This window comes from Marmota monax, unplaced genomic scaffold (assembly GCF_021218885.2).
Source record: "Marmota monax isolate L192 unplaced genomic scaffold, Marmota_monax_Labrador192_F-V1.1 WCK01_AAM20220418_F8-fsc00205, whole genome shotgun sequence".
In the NCBI taxonomy this organism is placed as follows: Eukaryota; Metazoa; Chordata; class Mammalia; order Rodentia; family Sciuridae; genus Marmota; species Marmota monax.
The window spans coordinates 1,999,928-2,019,860 of NW_026692417.1; the positions used below are offsets into that span (position 1 = coordinate 1,999,928).

At 41.4% G+C, this 19,933-nt stretch overlaps 1 protein-coding gene across 4 annotated transcripts in view; it reads left to right on the forward strand.

Annotated features, from left to right (window-relative positions):
* The first annotated feature begins 4,748 nt into the window (after positions 1-4,748).
* The window catches only part of Gjc1 (gap junction protein gamma 1), a 28,868-nt gene continuing 13,683 nt past the window's right edge, over positions 4,749-19,933 (forward strand). Inside the window, exon 1 of one of the 4 annotated variants that reach the window (XM_058578762.1) lies at positions 4,749-4,987. The gene's annotated coding sequence lies outside the window, so the exon portion shown is untranslated. Of the gene's footprint in view, positions 4,988-5,396; positions 5,575-19,933 lie in introns of those variants that run through there. The other 3 variants (XM_046442780.2, XM_058578763.1, XM_046442779.2) reach the window with 3 other exon arrangements.

Sequence of the window (19,933 nt, forward strand, 5' to 3'; positions counted from 1 at the left end):
ACCTGCAGGGTTTGGGGACTTTACATATTTTATTTGACCCTTACAGCTGCTATAACAGGTAAATCTTGTTATTCCCATTTCACAGTTGAAGAAACCAAAAGTCAGATCACAGAGCAAGTGAATGGGCTGAGCCTTCCAACCAACAATGATAACCACTGTCAACCATTTCAAAATGGAAAATTAACATATAGCAATTTATAATGTGATTTTTATATATGTTTCGATATCTTGTTCTCACAACCATCTTTTTAAAAATGAGCAAAAAAGTATGCAAACAGCTGGACAGAGTGAATTTTTTTTTTTGGTACTGAAGATTTAACCCAGGGGTACTTTATTATTTTAATTTTTAAATATTTCATTTATTTATTTTTATGGGGTGCTAAAAATTGAACCCAGTGCCTCACACATCCTAGGCAAGCTCTCGGCCACTGAGCTAAAAGCTCCAGCCCCTTTTTTTATTTGGAGATAGGGTCTCACTAAGCTTGCTAAGTTGCTGAAACTGGCCTTGAACTTGTGATCCTCCTGCCTCAGCCTCCCTAGTCATTGGGATTATAGGCCTATGCCACAGCATCTGGCTAGAGTGAACTTTTGAATCCAGGGTTTCCAGACAATTCAGGGTCTACACACTTGCCTCCCATTGCCTCTTACCAAGGAAAGTTCAGTCAAAGCCAGCACATTGTGTTCTGAGCTTGCCCAGAAGTCCTCGTCAGGTGAAGAAGACCAGGGCAGAAATCCTTAAGTCTCCCCCACCCCTAGCTCCAACACACACTACACCTAACCTTCACTCTCCCAATAAAGTTGACCTTAATTCAAAATCCAGCACTAATACACAATAAACTGCTAACAGGGTTCTAGAGACACCTGGTAGGGGTTCATCTTGCTGTTCCTTTTATACTATTTGAATTACCTATTCAAAAAAGGGTTTTTTTTTTTTTTGGTGTGGGGGTGGTACTGGGAATTGAACCCAGGAGCACTTAACCATGGAGCCACATCCCCAGCCCCTTTATGTATTTTATTAGAGACAGGATCTTGCTGAGTTGCTTAGGGCCTAACTAAGTTGCTGAGGCTGGCTTTGAACTCGTGATCTTCCAGAGCAGCTGGGATTACAGTTGAGAACTACCATGCCTGGCTTAAAAAATTTTGACGACCAAAAAAAAATCTGCTTCAGCTAACTTCCAGCAAAGACAGGAAGAAAAAGCATGTGTCCCACAGGTTAACCGAAACTGCTAGGGATTAGAGGGGAGGGAGAGAGGTTTGTGCTATTAATACCATGCTCCCAAGGAAAAAAAAAGAAAAAGAAAAACTTCCTCACAATTCTTTCTTCCTATCCAGACAGGCGACTCCTTGTTGCCAACAGGCAGTGTTCCCAAATCCTACCTCTCTGGGCCTTGGCCCCCATCCTCCAAGACAGAGGAATCAAATCTGAGTTTACTAGCCAAGTAGGGACCCTGAAAAATGTGTAATGGAAACAGTGACACACTGCAGGCTTCAAGTTGACCTTACTGTTCCCAAACCACAGAGCCGCAGGGTGACTCTCGAGTTCTCAAATTGGGTTTTGATCCTTCCCTCCCTGGGCCCCATGTGGATAAAAGGTGATGTGGTTCTCACAGCACTAGGCTCAGCCACTCCCTGCCAGAGGCTGGAATCCAGACTCATTTCCCAGTTTGAAACTTGGGGCTTCTCCCCCATTCCTTCCAGCAACCTTTTTTGTTCTAGGAATGGCAAGCCTTCATTCATTCATTCAGCTCATACTTCCTAAGCACCTACTACACACCAGCCTGTGTTCTAGAATCTGGGACTCAGCACTCCTACTCAGGGAGCTCACATTCTAGCAGAGCCCCTGGTGTGCTCCAGACCCTGAGGAATACCTGCGCCTAAGAGCCTCCAGCCTTGGTGTTTTGTTTTTGTTTTTTGGTACCAGGGATTGAACCAGGAGTGCTGCACCACTGAGCCACATCCTCAGCCCTTTTTATGTTTTATTTTGAGACAGGATCTTTCTTAAGTTGCTAAGGACCTCACTAAGTTGCTGAGGCTGGCTTTGAACTTGTGGTCCTCCTGCCTTAACCTCCTGAGTTGCTGGGATTTCAGGTGGGTGCCATCACAGTTAGCTTAAATGTTTTTATGGAAGTATTCATATGCTCAGAGTCAAGTGCAGTGGTGCATGCTTGTAATCCCAGCAACTTGGGAGGCTCAGTGATTTGGCAAGACCTTTATCTGAAAATAAAAAGGGCTGGGAATGTATCTTAGTAGTAGAGCCTCTCTGGTTCAGTTCCCATCACCAGGAACAAAAAAGCTACAGAAAACTGTATTATCAAAAGTATATGGGGGGCTGGGGATGTGGCTCAAGCGGTAGCACGCTCGCCTGACATGCATGTGGCCCAGGTTCGATCCTCAGCATCACATACAAACAAAGATGTTGTGTCCGCCGAAAAACTAAAAAATAAATATTTTTTAAAAAAATTCTCTCTCTCTCTCTCTCAAAAAAAGTATATGGGCTGATGGTAGAATGCTTGTCTCGAATGCATGAGGCCCTGGGTTCAATTCCCAGCACCACACACACACACACAAAAAAAGTATACAGTTAAGGGCGAGGGTATAGCTCAGTTGTGGCTAGGCACTGGGTTTGAGCTCTAGCATCTCAAACAAAACAAAACAAAAAAACATAGTCTACAGTACAAAGTACCAACTGAGTATACCTGTGTATTTAGCATCCAGATCAAGCACAGAACAGTTCCAGCATCTCAAAAGCCTCCTCATCCTTCCCTCCAGTTAACTATCCTGCCAATTAGGTAATTACTTTCCTTACTTCTTAGCAGCACACATAAGGTTTTGCCTGTTTTTGTTTTGTTTTGTTTTTGGTACTGGGGATTGAATCCAGGGGTGCTCAACCACTGGGCTACATTCCCAGCCCTTTTTAAAATTTTTTGAGACAGGGTCTTGCTAAGTTGCTTAGGGTCCAATAAATTGCCAAGGGTGAGGGTGGGTTTGAACTTGCTGCAGTCCTCCTGCCTCGGCCTCACAAGATGATGAGATTACAGGCCTGCACCACTGCACCTGCCTAGTATGTGTGTGTGTGTGTGTGTGTGTGTGTACTGGGGATTGAACCCAGGGGCACTCAACCACTGAGCCACATCCCCAGCCCTTTTTATATTTTATTTAGAGAGAGGGTCTCATTGAATTGCTTAGGGCCTCAATAAGTCGCTGAGGCTGGCTTTGAACTTGCAATCTTCCTGCCTCAGCATCCTGAACTACTGGGATTACAGGTGTGCGACACTGTGCCCAGCTTTTTAATTTTTTTTTGGTAGTTGTAGATGGGCAGCATGTCTTTATTTTATTTGTTTATTTTTGTGTGGTGCTAAGGATCAAACCCAGTGCCTCACATGAGCTAGGCAAGCACTCTGCCACTGAGCTACAATCCCAGCCCAGAAACTTTTGTGAGATCCATTTCTCTAGTGTATAATTACAGATTTTCATTGCTGCACAATACACCATTATGTGATTATAACATATTTATCTACCCATTCTGTGGTTCATGGGCATTTTGAGTAGTTCCCAGTTTTTTGGCTATTGCAAATAGTGCTATGAATACTCTAGGACAAGTATTTTGGTACACGTTTCTGTGGACTTTCCATGGAATTGCAGTCATAGTGTATTCGTAGGTTTGGCTTTAGACGATATTGTCAGCTCTCCAGAGTGATTTGAACCAATACACTAGCAGACTTAGAGTTTTAATATTTTTAAAATCAAGATGTCCAACGATGGGTTTTGTTGTTATTTTATTTTTGAGTACCAGTGCTCGACCAATGAGCCACATTCCCAGTCCTATTTGGTATGTTAGAGATATGAGTTGCTTATTAGCACCCCTCTTTTGCTGAGGCTGGCTTTGAACTTGTGCTCCTCCTGCCTCAGCCTCCCACTCCTCTGGGATTACAGATTTGTGTCACTGAGATCAGCATGTTTTGTGTTTAGTCAACTTTTTATTTTTGTTGTTGCAGTGTTGGAGATGGAACCCAGGGCCTCACCAATGCTAGGCAAAAGCTCTATCACTGACCAACATCCCAGCCTTATTGCCTTTATTAATATTTTCATCTCACTTGTCATTTCAAATACCTCTGTAGAGAGGTAATGTGGTGAGGGAGGCAGACTGGGGCATGACAAGTATAGACAGAAGTTCAATACTGGAAGGGCAGGCAAGTAATGCCTTAGAAGTAGGTACCACTTGAAAAAGAGGCTAAAAGTGAGAATTTTTTTTTTTGACTCTTTAGAGAGAAGTCAGCAATCTGGATTTTAAAATTTTGCAATTAATAGTTTTGGAAAACACCATACTGGCCGAATAAAACTTGTCAGCAAGCCAGCTGCCCAGCCCTCAAGTTATGAACCCCTGAACTAGCCCTTAGGGATTAGTTTCCGGTGCAGGAGTTGGACCTGCAGCAAGTCACCTAGCTATTTAGAGTTTAATTTCTTCTCTAGTCATAAGGGCAAAATTAAAAGCCTATCCATTTGTAGTAATGCTCAAATAAACTAATTCCAGAGCAAAGGAATTGTGAGACACTGCGCTGTATAAAGTCGTCCTCCATCTCTTTACCAATCCTTCCTTTGTCACGTAGTCTCACTCTGCTTAAAGCATTCCGGGGAATTCTCCGTTTCTCGATAGGCAGTTTTAAACTGGAGAATTCCTACGCATGCAAATTTTAAAACGTACTTCGAATGGGATCCCTGCTGGGATGTAAGGAGTTAAGAGGAAATGGCTTATTAGGGTCTTGCTAATCCAAGAAGTCTAGGACCTCAAAAGTCTCTAGATTGCCTCCAAAATCCACGATTCCAAGAAGCTAGGATGGTTGACTGACCGAGGGCCTGTAGGACCCTCCAGTAACTGTATTGAGAACTTAGAACGGCCATCAGCATCCCACGGTCCGCTGGACCAAGGCCCTGGCAAGGCGCACACAAGACAACTCCGGAGCTCCGTGAACCAACCCGGGATACCCAGGTGAGGCGTGTCCTCACGGCGCCGTTAGTGGTCCTCTCACACTGGAGGCACTGCCGGCTGGGGACCCCCGTCCGCAAATCAAGCTAGAAGACTGAACCGTGGGGGAACGAAGTGTGCTCCCACGCCGGGTCCAGACTCCACACGGGCGGGTCCTACCCGCGCAGTCCCCCCGGTGGGTCCGGGACCGCCCTGGAGCGTTCGCGGACCCAGCAGCGGAAAGTTGGCGCTCGCGCCGCACCCTGTGCGCTCCGGGGCGCCCCCTCCTACTCCAGCGCGCCCTCTCCTACTCCAGCGCCACGAGCAGCTCGACCCCTGCTCACAGGCCGCTGCGGGACGCCCCCGCCCCCACCGCAGCGTGTAGTGCGCAGGCGCTTCCCCGCGGGTCCCGGCGGCGGGAGCGGGAGGCGGCGGCGGCGGGAGCGGCTTCAGCCTCGGTTGGAGACTGAGGCGAAGGCAGCGGCGACAGCGGAGGAGGAGAGGCTAGGGTGGCGGCGAAGGCGATGGCGACGCGGGGCACATGAGGCGGCGGCCGGCGGGACGGGCCGAGGCCCGGCGGAGGAGGCGGCTCCGGGGGAACCCGCCGCCGGGTGAGGGGCGGCCGCAGAGCCGGCTGAGGGGAAGCGGGCCGGGGCGGGGTCCGGTGGAGGCGGGAGAACTCGTGGGGAGCTCGGAGAGGGCCCGAGGAGATCGGGGGCCCGAGGAAGAGCGCGGCCGGCCCCGGGGTGGTGGGGGCGGGAGAGGGGCGTCGCCGAGGGGTTCCTGCCGAGCCCGGAGAGGCGTCGCCGCCCGCGTCCTGCCGCTGCCCCGGGCGCGCCCTCCCTCTTTGTCCACAGGCGCGAGGTTCCCAAATTGGGAGGGAAACGGCTCGGGGACCGTCCCGGAGCCGGGGCGGCGTTGGAGCGCACTTGCGCGGCGCCCGGGCGTGCTCGCAACTCCTCCGAGCGGTTAGGGGCGCAGGGCGGCGCCAGGGCGGTCCGCCGCCGCCCGGCGCTTCGCGGGCTGCTCTTTGTCTGCCCGACCGCGGCCCCTGCCATCGCGGCGTGCGGCGTGCGGCTTGCGGGTTCGTTTGGCTCCTTGTCTAACATCTCCCCGCACGTCTCCCGCCTCCCTCGGAGGGTTTGGAGGAGGTTTAGCTCGAGGGCTGGAAGCGGGAGAGAGGCGGACGGGAGGACTGGGCTAGTCGCCTCTTGATGGATGCGTTTTCTTTACTTAAAAGGACTTTTCCCCACTTCGTGAAACTTTGGAGCATTGCTTTTCGTTGTTTTTTTTCTTGAGTCTCCAGATTCAGAATTGAGAGAAGGCGCTAACGCTGTGATTATGGGCTGGTGGCTGCGCTTGGAGCTTTGAAAGATTTACATGGACTGTGTGGTTTAGAATTTGATTTCTCCCGCCCTTTTTTGGGGGGAGGGTGGCGTTTGATTGGGATTGTTTTACCTTTGCGAAATAGGAAGGTGTTTTTGTTCGTTGAGAGCTGGCAGTGGTACTGATTTCTTTGTGCTTATGCTTCATTTTATTAGCATCAAGACTAGGTGAAATTGAGCTAACAGGTTAGAATAAGTTCTGGGAAAGTGTTGTCTTGTTTGCCTATTAAGTCTGAAAGTATTGTTTATGTTGTGTAACACGTGCATGTGAATATATATGAAAGTGCTATAAAACCCAAAAACTATGTTAATAAAGGAGTTTTAATTCTCTGATAAACAGAAAACATCCCGAGGACATTAATAGCTGTAGAATAAAAGGATTAATAATGTAAATTTGGAGTCAAATCCTTTTTCCCCTAAAGAGATTTTGGATGTTATTCAGAACAGAATGCAGAAACAAAAAACCTAATTTCAGAGCTCCTGGCTAAAAATATTTTGAACTGTGATTAAATTTGCCGATTTGTTTTGGGGAGAGGGAATTTATATTACATTTGCTTTGAATTTCTTAAGCGTTGTATAGTGGCAGAATGAAAGAAACAACGAACTAACTCTTCCGTGCAAAAGGTAAAAAGCTCTGGTAAACAAATCTGTGTCTTGGTTTACTTTGTGCTCTCAGTGCTGTACGCAAAGTACTTTACAAAGAGAATTACTTAGAAATTATGTGGAAGTTTTGTAAATATGTGAACTGATTTGTAGTGGCTTGATATTATTTACTACTTGTCTTAAACTGTTGTGCATTTTTCCAAAGCATTTTAAAAAAGATTAGCACTTTAACTTAAGCATGTTGTATAATTTGAGAGTTGGTTTTCTACTTGTTTAGCTAACCCTCCATGATTATATTTTTTTTCATTTCATGGAGTTTGAATTGATTTTAGCCTTTATTTTTATTTTTATTTTTTGAGAGAGAATTTTAATATTTGTTTTTTAGTTTTCGGCAGACACAACATCTTTATTTGTATGTGGTGCTGAGGATCGAACCCGGGCCGCACGCATGCCAGGCGAGCGTGCTACCGCTTGAGCCACATCCCCAGCCCCTGATTTTAGCCTTTAATCCAAAGGATTTAATAAATTAACTTATCTTAAGCACAACAACTGCTCTTATCTTTTGTTAATTAATTTTATATTTGTATAATTTGGCCAAAGGGAAGGAATGCAAGGTTCTGTCTTTGATTATCTACAGCCCCTTCCTCTCAGCTCCAGGCTTACCCATCAAATCAGTAGTTGGGATCTTAGAATATAAGATATGTAATGAAAATCCAGAGCATCATTCTCTCAATAAATACATAGTGTTTGTTTCTTGCTTAATTCAGTGCAGAGTGATGTGTTCTAAAAAACTGTTGCTTTATTTGAAGTTCTTATTTCCCTTTTCTTTTTGTGATACTGTGATTTGAACCCAGGAAGATGCTACCACTGAGCTGCATTCCCAGCCTTTTTTTGTGACAGGATCTTGCTAAGTTACTGTGGCTAGACTTAAATTCATGATCCTCCTGCCTCAGCTAGGCATGTGCTGTTGTGCCCAGTCCAGTGCATCCTATTGGGGGGGGGGTAGTTCTCAGTTTTATTGACTTTTTCTGCTTATGAAAATATTGCATACTCTTCATTCAGAAAACTTACAAGCTGGGTATGGTGGTGCTCTCCTGTAATCACAGCTGACTTCCACTCAGTGGAAGAGAACCCATGTGTTAAATCTTCAGTATCGAACCCCACCCCCAAGAAAAAATTAAATGAGAAAAACGATTTAGAAATAGTTGTTATAGTTAGAAAAGGGTGACCTGAACTAGGATGGGGATAAGAGTCTGACCTTGGTAAATTGTAGAAATGAAACATTGAAGTTCTAGGTTTAGAGCAAGAGAGAGTTCAGTTTGTAAAACTCAATTTAAATTACTTCTGAGTATCTCAGTGGAAACCCTGAACAGGTAGCCAGTATTTAAAAAAAAAAAAAAATCCAGGATCCTGGTGTCTCAGCCTCCCAAGTTTCTGGGATTATAGGCATGTGATACTCAGCCTAGCTCCTTATTCAGTCACATTCAAACTCACGTCCTTTCTCCCTCCCCCTCCCCCTCCCCCTCCCCCTCTCCCTCCCCCTCTCCCTCTCCCTCTCTCTCTTTTGTACTCGGGTTGAACCCAGAAGGTCTTTACCACTGAGCTACACTCTCCAACCCTTTTATTTTTTATCTTGAGACGGAGTCTTGCTAGATTGCTGAGGATAGCCTCAAATTTATGATCCTCCTGCCTCAGCCTTCAGAGTCACTGGGATTATAGGTGTGTGCCACCACTCCCAATCCTTATTCACTTTTATTATTATTGTTTAAACTTCTATGAGATATTTGAGACAGGAAAAGTTGTAACGAACACCTGTGAAGAAAACCTGTGAATAGATGAATAAAAGAACAGACATAGACATAGTGGAAGCGGGCAGACAAGTTGGAGCAGAGCGAAGAAGAGTAGAAGTGAACTCTAAGTTCCGCTCTTGCTGAGTTTTTTGTATTTAACTCAAAAAAAGTTAAATACCACCGTTACCATGACTACATTCTAATTAGTATTTTTTTAACCCCGAGTGCTGGCTGAGGACATTGCTAAGGAGACCAGATAGTGCACCTGCATAGTTATCCTAGTAGCTTCAAGGAGGGGAAACTGCTGGGTATTCCAAGCCTGGGAAACAGGGTAAACTTGTGAAGAACATTGCTATGGCAGCTGGGCATCCTGTGATTTTTGCACAGGAGTTTCCTAGTAGCCAGGTATATCCCAGTAGCTGGGCATTCTGTGTCTTTGCACAGAAACTTCCTAGTTACCAAGCATGTCACGATCACCAAGTTTGTCAGAGACCCCAATCCCAAACACAGAACTCCTCCAAAAAGTAATGAATAATACTATGATGAATATTTGTGTGTCTATCTTATTCAGGAAAGATGTTATCATTATAGTTGAAGTCCTGTTTTTCTACCGATTGGATCTTCTCTCCCATACCCCATTATAGGTCTCCTTATTGAGCTAATCATCAACTTGATTTATTATTCCTTTGCATTTCTTTATATTTTTGTTATATATTTTGCATTTCTTTATATTTGTGTGTGTATAAGCAATATACCATCACCTACTTTTTTATTTTTATTTTTTTTATAGTACTGGGGATCAAACCCAGGATACTTAACCACTGAGCTACTACCTTTTTATTTTGTATTTTTTTTGTACTGGGATTGAATCCAGGGATGCCCTTCCACTGAGCTACATCCCTCACCCTTGCTCTTTTGAGACAGGCTAAGTTGCCTAGGCTGGCCTTGAATTTGCAATCCTGCTTCATTCAGCCTCCCTGGTCACTGAGATTATAGGTGTATGCCACTGTTCCCAGCTAGAATTGTCCTTTTAAAGTAAATCTAATCAAGCACTTTATCAGAAAACTTACATTGCTTTTCCTTTAAAGCACTGAATCTTTATTTAATGAGGTGTGATTTGACCTTGCCTATTTTTTCCAGCATCATTTATTTTTACATTTTTTCTTACTCTGTGTGATCTAGCTGTACTGATTTTTTTTTTTTTTCAATTCCTGTTCCTTGAAAGTTCAAAACTCACCAAGGGCCCTTGCACATACTATAGCTAATTCCTCTTCTCCTTATTCTTCAGAACCTCCTAAATATCACTTCTGCAGAGAAACCTTTCTCCTCTTCCTAGAGTAGTTTAGCGACCCCTAAAAGATAACTCTTTTTCTTAAATATTTATTTTTAGTTGTAGTTGGACACAATACCTTTATTTTATTTATTTATTTTTTATGTTGTACTGAGGATCAAACCCAGGGTTTTGCATGTGCTAGGTGAGCTCTCTACCACCGAGCCACAACCCCAGCCCTAAAAGATAACTTTTTGTCAGTGCTGGGGATTGAACCCAGGGCCTTGTGCATACAAGGCAAGAACTCTACCAACTGAGCTATACCCCAGCCTTAAAAGATAACTCTTATAGTAACTTTTACTTATTTTTTGTAGGCTTTATCACCACTTAAATTTAATAGCTGGGCATTGTTGTGCATGCCTGTGATCCCAGTTACTTAGGAGGCTGAGGTAGGAGGATGGCAAGTTTGAGGCCAGCCTGGGCAATTTAGTGAGATCCTGTTTCAAAATAAAAAAGTCTGGGGATAGAGCCCAGTGGTAGAACTCAATCCCAGTACATCCCTTGCCAAAAGACTTTAATTATTCCTATAATGTCTATTTCACCATTTCAATTGTCAGTATGTTCTGTAAAGTCAAGAGTAATGTCTGTCTAATAGCCAAGTGTCCCTAAGCACCCAGTTTATGTATTCAACAGTTATTTTGGTAGTGCACGCTTATAATCCCAGCAACTCAGGAGGCTGAGGCAGGAGGATCACAGGTTTTAAAGCCAGCCTCAGCAACTTAGCAAGCCCCTAAGCAACTCAGTGAGACCCTGTCTCTAATAAAACCTAAAAAAGGGCTGGGGATGTTGCTCAGTGGTTAAGTGCCCCTGAATTCAGTCTCTGGTACCAAAAACTAAAAAAGTGCTCAGTGGCTCAGTGATTAAGCTCCCTGGGTTCAATCCCTGATACCAAACAGTGGGGCTGGGGTTGTGTCAGTAGTAGAGCTCTCGCCTAGAACGTGAAAAGCCCTGGGTTCGATACTCAGCACCACATAAAAAGTAAATAAACAAAATAAAGATATTGTGCCCAACTGCAACTAAAAAATAAATATTAAAAATTATTTCAGTGCCTGCTAATATTTTATTTGTAATTATTAGGTGTACTGAAGTAATTTTTTTTCCTGAAGTACTTCATTTTTTTTAATATATATATATTTTTTTAGTTGTAGATGGACATAATACCTTTATTTTGTTTATGTGGTACTGGGGATCAAACCCAGTGCCTCACTGCATGCTAGCCAAGCACTCTACCACTGAACCACAACCTGAGCCCCCTGAAATACTTTTGATAAAGTTTTTTTTGTTGTTGTTTTATTTTGTTTTTGTGGTGTTGGGGATTGAACCCAAGTCTTCATGTATGCTAGGCAAGTTCTCTACCATTGAGCTACACCCTAGCCCCTTATGTTTTTCTGTTACTAGTCTTACATACAAATACAGAGCTGGTTTATTAGTAAATACTTACTGGTATAAACTTATTAATGGCCATGACCTGATCGGTTACCATTAATTAATTATTTTGGAATACTGGGGATTTAACCCAGGGGCCTGTGCTACCACACTGCTTGATGTGATGTTTTTAAAAGACCTGATGGAGGGGCTGGGATTGTAGCTCAGCGATAGAGCACTCAGCGGGGCCCTGGGTTCAGTCCTCAGCACCACATAAAAATAAATAAATGGAATAAAGGTATTATGTCCAACTAAAAAAATTAATATTAAAAAAAAAAAAAAACCTGGTTGAGTAGGACGTGTTGAAGCATTCCTGTAATCCTAGTGGCTCTGGAGGCTGAGGCAGGAGGATGACAAGATCTAGGCCAGCCTGAACAACTGAGGCCCTGAGCAACTTAGTGAGACTGTCTCAAAATAAAACAATTTTTTTAAAGGGCTGGGGATGTGGCTCAGTTTTTAAGTGCCCCTGAGTTCAGTCTCTAATGCCAAAAATAAAAAATAAATAAATAATTGAAAGATCTGATTGACTATCCTATCTAGATTTGTATTAAAAATGCTTTAGTGAGATCTGAAAGGGTCTTTGTTATTGGTGAATAGTTTGCTTTGACCTCCCATTCCAGTTCAGTTGTAGGTGTTCATGTTTTTTAGAGTGAAAACTTAGTATTCATATAGGCTGAGCAGTTCAAGCAGATGTGTACTCTTCACATGCACAGAAGGGAAAGCTCCCCATCTTGCCTGCTTCCTTCTGCTGGGGATCAAACCCAGGTTCTTGTGTATGCTAGGCAAGTACTATACCATTCAGCTATACCACGTGGCCTGCTTGCTTTTGTGTTGAGAAAAATTATTAGGATTGGGGGGGTCTCAATTTTTAAAAAATGGAATTGCATGCGTGGTCTTGGATTCCATTTTAGCTATCTTCAAAGCTAAAGTAACAGCTTATTTTGGATTTTTAAAAAAGCCCATTTTCTGCTGTCTATTTAGTATTGCTCTAGGTCTGTTGAGTTTGTACAATTGTACATGACAATTGTTATCCCAACAGAATAATCCGTGATATGAAGGAGAGAACAGGAAACAATGATTAAGATAGGAAGAATGATTTTGTAATATTTTCACATCAAGTAAACATTTAATAGAACTCACTTGTAAAGGAGACTGGGAAGTTTTTGGTGGCTGTTTTGTTGTGGTGTGGTACTTAACCACTGCCCATCCCAGTTGCTTATGGCCTCAGTAAATTGCTAAGACTGGCCTTGAATTTGAAATCCTCCTGAGTTGCTGAGATTACAGGCATACACCGATGCACCAAGCTTTGGTGGCTGTTTTTTTTTTTTTTTTTTGGTATTAGGGATTAAATTCAGGGACACTTGACCACTGAGCCACACCCCCAGCCCTATTTTATATTTTATTTAGAGACAGGGTCTCACTGAGTTGTTTAGCATCTCCCTTTTGTTGAGGCTGGCTTTGAACTTACAGTCTCCCTACCTTAGCCTCCCTAGCTGCTGGGATTCATGCCCCACCACATCTGGCTCGTGGCTATTTTAATAAACAATTTCTCAAAATAAGGCTAACTTCTTCGATGTCAAATGATAATCATCAGGGAATAATGGTAAAAGTGTGTGTTCCAAGGGAATGTTGCATTTGTTAATTTTCTTTGTTGATTCTGTACTATTTTATATAGGGTAGCTAAAGAAATAAGAAGAGCAGCATTGTGAAACTAAGCTGCTATAAGATTATGTCAGAATACTATCATCTTTCACATATCCTTCCAAATTAAAAATTACCCTCTGGGCTCACCATACTATATTTTACTCCAGAGTGGAATTTTATTTAAGTTCTGTCTTGGATCTCTATATCCATGGGGGTTTAGTAATTATACCAAAGATTCTGTGATGAAGTTGGCATAATATAAATACCAAGATGTGATCTCTAGCAAGATTTGGGTATTATATCTATACTCTTCTGTAGTTTATTACTCTATATCCATGGGGGTTTAGTAATTATACCAAAGATTCTGTGATGAAGTTGGCATAATATAAATACCAAGATGTGATCTCTAGCAAGATTTGGGTATTATATCTATACTCTTCTGTAGTTTATTACTTAATTAAATCTTTATTAGTGTATGCAAATATTATGAAATTTGTACCTTATCCTACTTTTAAAATTTCTCAAAGGGCTTTTGTTATGAAGTAAAGCTTTGCTGATTTCATTTTTGCATGTTTATTGTAGAAGATATTAAAAAGCATAAAGATCAAGAAGGTAGATCATCCATAGGCTGCTGTTGATGTTGATGTATTTCTATTCAGACTTTAGAGTAATTGACAAAAGAAGGAGAGCAAGGGAGGGGGCTAGAGAGCTAGTAAGAAACAGGCAGATAGGAGTCTAAGTTGATATAACTCTCTTGGAAAATGACTAATCTAAAGCTCACACACCTATGCCTTATGATTGCAGTTCTACTTCTAGATAATCAGTAGAAATGTATACATATGTTTACCAGAAAACATGAGTATAGTGTTTATAGCAGTATTATTTGTACTAACCCCAAACTGCCTGTAAACAGAATTAATAACTTGTGATATGTTTACACAATGGCAATATAATAAGGCAAAGAGAATGAATAGACTAGAGCTAAATGTTCTTTATGTTAGCTACACAAGAGGATCTATTTGTGAATCCTTTTATGTAAAGTTCAAGTGGAAGACAGTCTTTCCTTCTAAGAGGCATTTGGCAATTTCTGGAGACATTTTTGGTTGTCACAAGTGGAAGAGGCCAGGGATGCTACAAAGCATCCTAATTATCCATAATGTCAATGTCAAGTCTGGCCATGGATTAAACTAATCTACGTTGTTAAAAGTCAGGTTGGTGTTTGCCTTGAATAGTAAGGGACATATGGTGGCTCTGGGTAGCTGCTAATGTTCTTTATTTTCATGTTGGTTACAGGGGTATGCATACTTCGTAAAAATTAATTGAGCAGTACTCATATTTGTGCATCTTTCTATGTTTTAGTCTTCAATTGAAAACAAAAAATCAGATTGCACATAGAAATCCAGGTTAAAAGAGTCTTTGTTTTATTTATTTGTTTATTTTTGTAGTGCTAGGGATTGAGCTCAGGGCCTTGCACAGGTTAGCAAGTACTCTTCCACTGTGCTATAAAGTCCTATCACTTTCTTTAATTTTTATTTTATTTTGATAAGGGTCTCATTAAGTTCCCCAGGCTGGCCTGGGACTTGATTCTCCTGCCTCAGCCTCCTCAGTCCCTGGGATTACAGATGAGCAACAACGCTGCCAGTTTAAAGAATTCTTTTGAAAGATAAGATAATGTCAAGCTGATAAGCCCTCACAGCTGGAGCTAATAAACAGCCCTTTTCAGATAGATATTTGTATTGCTTTACCTGGTATGGAGACATTAACATTTTTTAAAAAATTAATTTTATTTAAAGATATAATTCAGACACCATATGTCTTGCTGATTTAAATTGCACAGTTCAGGCCTCAGCAACCTTAGTGAGACTTAGAGAACTTAATGAGAACAACTTAATGAAAACTTAATGAGAACCTGTTTCTAAATAAATTAAAAAACTGGGTATGTAGTTTAGTGATAAAGTACCCCCTGGTTTCAATCCCCAGTACCAAAAAATAAAATAAATCAATAGCACACTTCGATCTTTTTTTTTTAATGTTTATTTTTTAGTTGTAGGTGGACACAATACCTTTATTTAATTTTTATGTAGTGCTGAGGATCGAACCCAATGCCCCATGCATGCCAGGCAAGCACTCTACCTCTGAGCCATAACCCCTAGTCCTCAACGTTTTTTAATATGTTCACAAAGTTATATAGTCATCACCAAAATTAATTTTAGAATATTTTGGTTCCTCCAAAAAGAAACTTCATACCCATTAGCACTCACTTCCCATTCTTCTTCATCCTACCCAGGTCTAAGCAACCACTAATCTACTTTTTGTCTATAATCATACACATTTGAATTTTATGTACTCTGTTCTTAAAAAAAAAGTGTAATGATTGTATATTTGATTATAGAGGTTTTGCCATATGCATTATGTTTATTTAGGATAAATTACTAGATGTGACATTACTGATTAAAGAATATCTTTTTTTTTTCTTTTTTTTTTTTGGTACCAGGGATTGAATCCAGGAGTGCTTAACTGAGCCACATCCTCAGCCCTTTTTTGTATTTTATTTAGACACTGGGTCTCACTAAATTGCTTAGGGCCTCACTAAGTTGCTGAGGCTGGCTTTGAACTTGCGATCCTCCTGCCTCAGGCTCTGGAGCTACTGGGATTGCAGATGTACACCACTTTGCCTGGCAGAATATATACATTTTAAGTTACCCTGCCCCACACCAGGTAGTGGTGACTGAACCCAGGGTACTCTATCCCTGAGCCACATCCCCAGCCCATTTTATTTATTTTTTATTTTATTTTATTTTATTTTTTAATATTTATTTTTTAGGTGTAGATGGACACAACACAATGCCTTTTATTTTTATGTGGTGCTGAGGATCGAACCCGGTCCCGCCCATGCGAGGCCAGCGCTCTACTGCTGAGCCACAATCCCAGCCCCCCTTTTTATTTTTTATTTTGGGATAGGGTCTCACTAAGTTGTGTAGGCTGGCTTTGAATTTGCCATCTTCCTGCCTCAACCTCTAGGGTTACAGTAGTGTCCACCATGCCTGGCTTAAAGTTATTGATAATCAATATTATCAAGATATCTTCCAGTAAGGTTGGAATAGGTTGCATTCAACACTGCCATATTTTTTTGTTTGTTTTTAAGAACTTTTGTATTGTAAACTTAGTCATATTAGAAATATACATTTATTTATTCTTATCTTAGACATGTCTAGTTTCCTAGATTGAGCATTATTCAGATCATTTGGTTAGACTTCAGCTTAGGCTGTTTTGGACATGTGAGCCAATACTGTCCTTTTTACATGAAGACAGTTCCACTTTTGAGACATTATGAATGAATACATTATTTCAGATTCCCCATACTTCTCCAGCTGGTTCCTGAATGTTTTTAAATTCAAGTAGAATGGCTTTTTGCCAGTACAGATTGGCACTTCAACCCACAGTGGTGTTTTATTTCCTTGTTGGTTGATAGAGCCAAGATTTCAAACTACTCTAGGAGGTTTTATAATTTCATTCATTATAAATTATATTTTTGTGTTTCTCAGATATTGTCCATAACCAGAAGCTCTTTTGAAAACAAGTGTATTCATGTTTATGTGTATTCATGTTTATAATACATAGATTACTGTTTGCTGGTTAGCTGCCATAATGCTTTTGCATAGAAATGTCACCAGCTAGTTATTAAACATCTATTATCATTCATGTGGAATTAACTTCTACTTAAAATGTTCCAGTTAAACAAAACTTCATTGTAAACCCTTTAATTGATTTCATTTCTGCGCGTAAAGCAGACTCATTCAGGGATGTGAGTCACTAGTGTGATTCTTAGTGGATTGCTCAGCTCATAATCTGAGATACGCAGTTAATACTTAACTTTAGAATCATGTTTCAGTCCATATTAAAATTTTTAGTTTAATCCCATTACAGATTTTGGGATGATTGTTTAGAAAATGTCTTTTTGAACATTTGACATCTTGCTGAGTACAGTGATGCATGCCTATAATCAGCGGTTCGGGAGGCTGAAATAGGAAGATTGCAAGTTCAAAGCCAGCCTCCGCAATTTAGTGAGGCCCTGGACAACTCAGCAAGACCCTGTCTCAAAAATAAAAAGATAGAGATGTGCTCAGTGGTTGAGTGCCCCTGGGTTCAATCCCTGGTACCAAACAAAAAGAAAGAAGATTTGACATCTTATTATTGTTTAATTTCACTCTTTGCTTCCTTCCTGCCCCTAGGGAGCAGAATTCCACATAATAGTTCAGTTTTATGAATTTTACTGTGCTGGAAATAATTTCATCAAATTTTTACTCAAGGACCTTTAAAATCCTCTAATTTGATATTCTCCATTCATTTCACAAATGAAAATATGGAAAGGAAGAATTTGCTCCTGCAGTACCTGAATCACATTCCAGAATTAAAATCTTTGTGGTTTAGTGTAAAATTTGCTTTCAGTTTTATAAAATTTAAGATTAAGAATCACGGGCTGGGGATATGGCTCAAGCGGTAGCGTGCTCGCTTGGCATGCGTGCGGCCCGGGTTCGATCCTCAGCACTACATACAAACAAAGATGTTGTGTCCGCCGAAAACTAAAAAAATAAATATTAAAATTCTCTCTCTCTCTCTCTCTCCCTCCCTCCCTCCCTCTCTCTCTCCCTCCCTCCCTCTCTCTCTCCCTCCCTCCTAGGACTGGGGATATAGCTCAGTCAGTAGAGTGCTTGCCTTGTATGCACAAGGCCCTGGGTTCAATCCCTAGCACCATAAAAAAAAATAATAAGAAGAAAAAGAATCACTCTAATATATGGGCTAGGATTGTGGCTCAGTGGTAGAGCGCTTGCCTTGCACACGTGAGGCACTGGGTTTGATCCTCAGCACCACATAAAATAAATAAATTAGTAAAACAAAGGTATTGTGTCCATATTTAACTAAAAATTTTTTTAAAAAAAGAATCACTCTAATAGAAAGTTCATTTAAGTTGTTTAAAAAAGAAATTGAGATTTTAAAATGTGGCTACCTATCATGGAGTTTCGGGTGGGATTTTTTGTTGTTGTTTTTATTTTATTTTTTCTGTTGTAGATGGGCACAATACCTTTATCTTATTTATTTGTTATTTTTATGTGGTGCTGAAGATTGAACCCAGTGCCTCACATCTGTTAGACAAGTACTCTATCACTGAGCTACAACTCCAGCCCACATTTTGGGTTTTTTTAATTATAAGATTAAATTTGACTGTCATCAATTTGCATTTGGTTGTTACACTTACAAAACATATGGAACACCGCTACATGTTTTAAACCTGGTGCTGAGGATTGAACTCAGGGCTGCATATGCACTAAATAAGTGCTCTACATCTGAGCTACTTCCCTAGCCCCACTTTAAATATTTTTATTTCCTGATTTTTATAGTTAAGTGACCATTAAAACTTGATGTTCATTTAACTATAAGGCAGAATAGGAAGCACCAGGAATTGTGTCTGCTTACCTAGGTAGCAGTTGCTCTTGCAGAACCTAACTGATTTAACTTTGGAACTCTGGGATGTATGTGTGTGTGTGTGTGTGTGTGTGTGTGTATGATGTCTTTGCTTGCACACGTGCACACATGTTTTACTGAGGATTAAACCCAGAGCCTTGGCACATGCTAGATAAGTGCTCTACCATTGTTTCATATCCTCAACCTCTCTGTCTGTTGAAAGCTTTTGTCTTCCAGGAAAGGTTTGGGAGTTAGTTTTCATCAATGTAAGCTCTTAGCACACTGGTAGCTACCCATCCTCTACTGTTGTGTCTGGCTGCATGTGCTTGTGTTCCTGAAGTAACCCATTGGTCAGAAAAGCACCCTGGACAAGCATGCCTTAATCCCAGGGACTCAGGAGGCTGAGTCAGGAGGAGCACAAGTTCAAAGTCAGCCTCCTCACCTTAGTGAGACCCTGTCACAAAATGAAAAATAAAAAGGGCTGGTAGTATAGCTCAATAGTAAACCATCCCTGAGTTCAATCCCAAGATCCCCAGTTAAATACCCACACTCCATGCCCCTGCAGAAAAAGTGAAGAGAAATTAAAGCATTCCCAGATATACAAGTTGAGGAGTTTGTTCGTGCTAGGTCTGTCCTGCATGAAATGCTCAAGGGAGTTTTGGAAGGTGAAATGAAATGACGATAAACAGTAATATGAAGCTATATGAAGAAGTAAAGATCTTAATAAAGGTAAGAACATGGGCAATTATAAGAGCTAATATTATAACAATTGTTTACAACTCCACTTTTGGCAGGGGTGAGTACTGGGGATTGAACTTAGAGGCATTTGGCAACTGAGCCACATTCCCCAGCCCTATTTTGTATTTTATTTAGAGGCAGGGTCTCACTGAGTTACTTAGCACCTTGCTTTTGCTAAGGCTGGCTTTGAACTTGCAATTCTTCTATCTCAGCCCCCCAAGCCACTGGGATTACAGGCATGCACCATTGTACCTGGCCATTTTTTTAGAGAATTTTTTTAATATTTATTTTTAGTTTTCGGCAGACACAACATCTTTGTTTTTTGTATGTGGTGCTGAGGATCAAACCCGGGCTGCACGCATGCCAGGTGAGCGTGTTACCGCTTGAGCCACATCCCCAGCCCTCTATATAATTTTTTAAGACTTCCCCTATCCCTCAAATTTCAGCACAGGACAGTCAGACTTCAAATAACTGAATGATCTGTGCAAATTATATAAACTTTCAGAAGCTTAATTCCTTATCCTTTTTAAAAAAATTTTTTTGGTAGTTGTAGATGGACAGCATACCTTCGTTTTATTCAGTTTTATGTGGT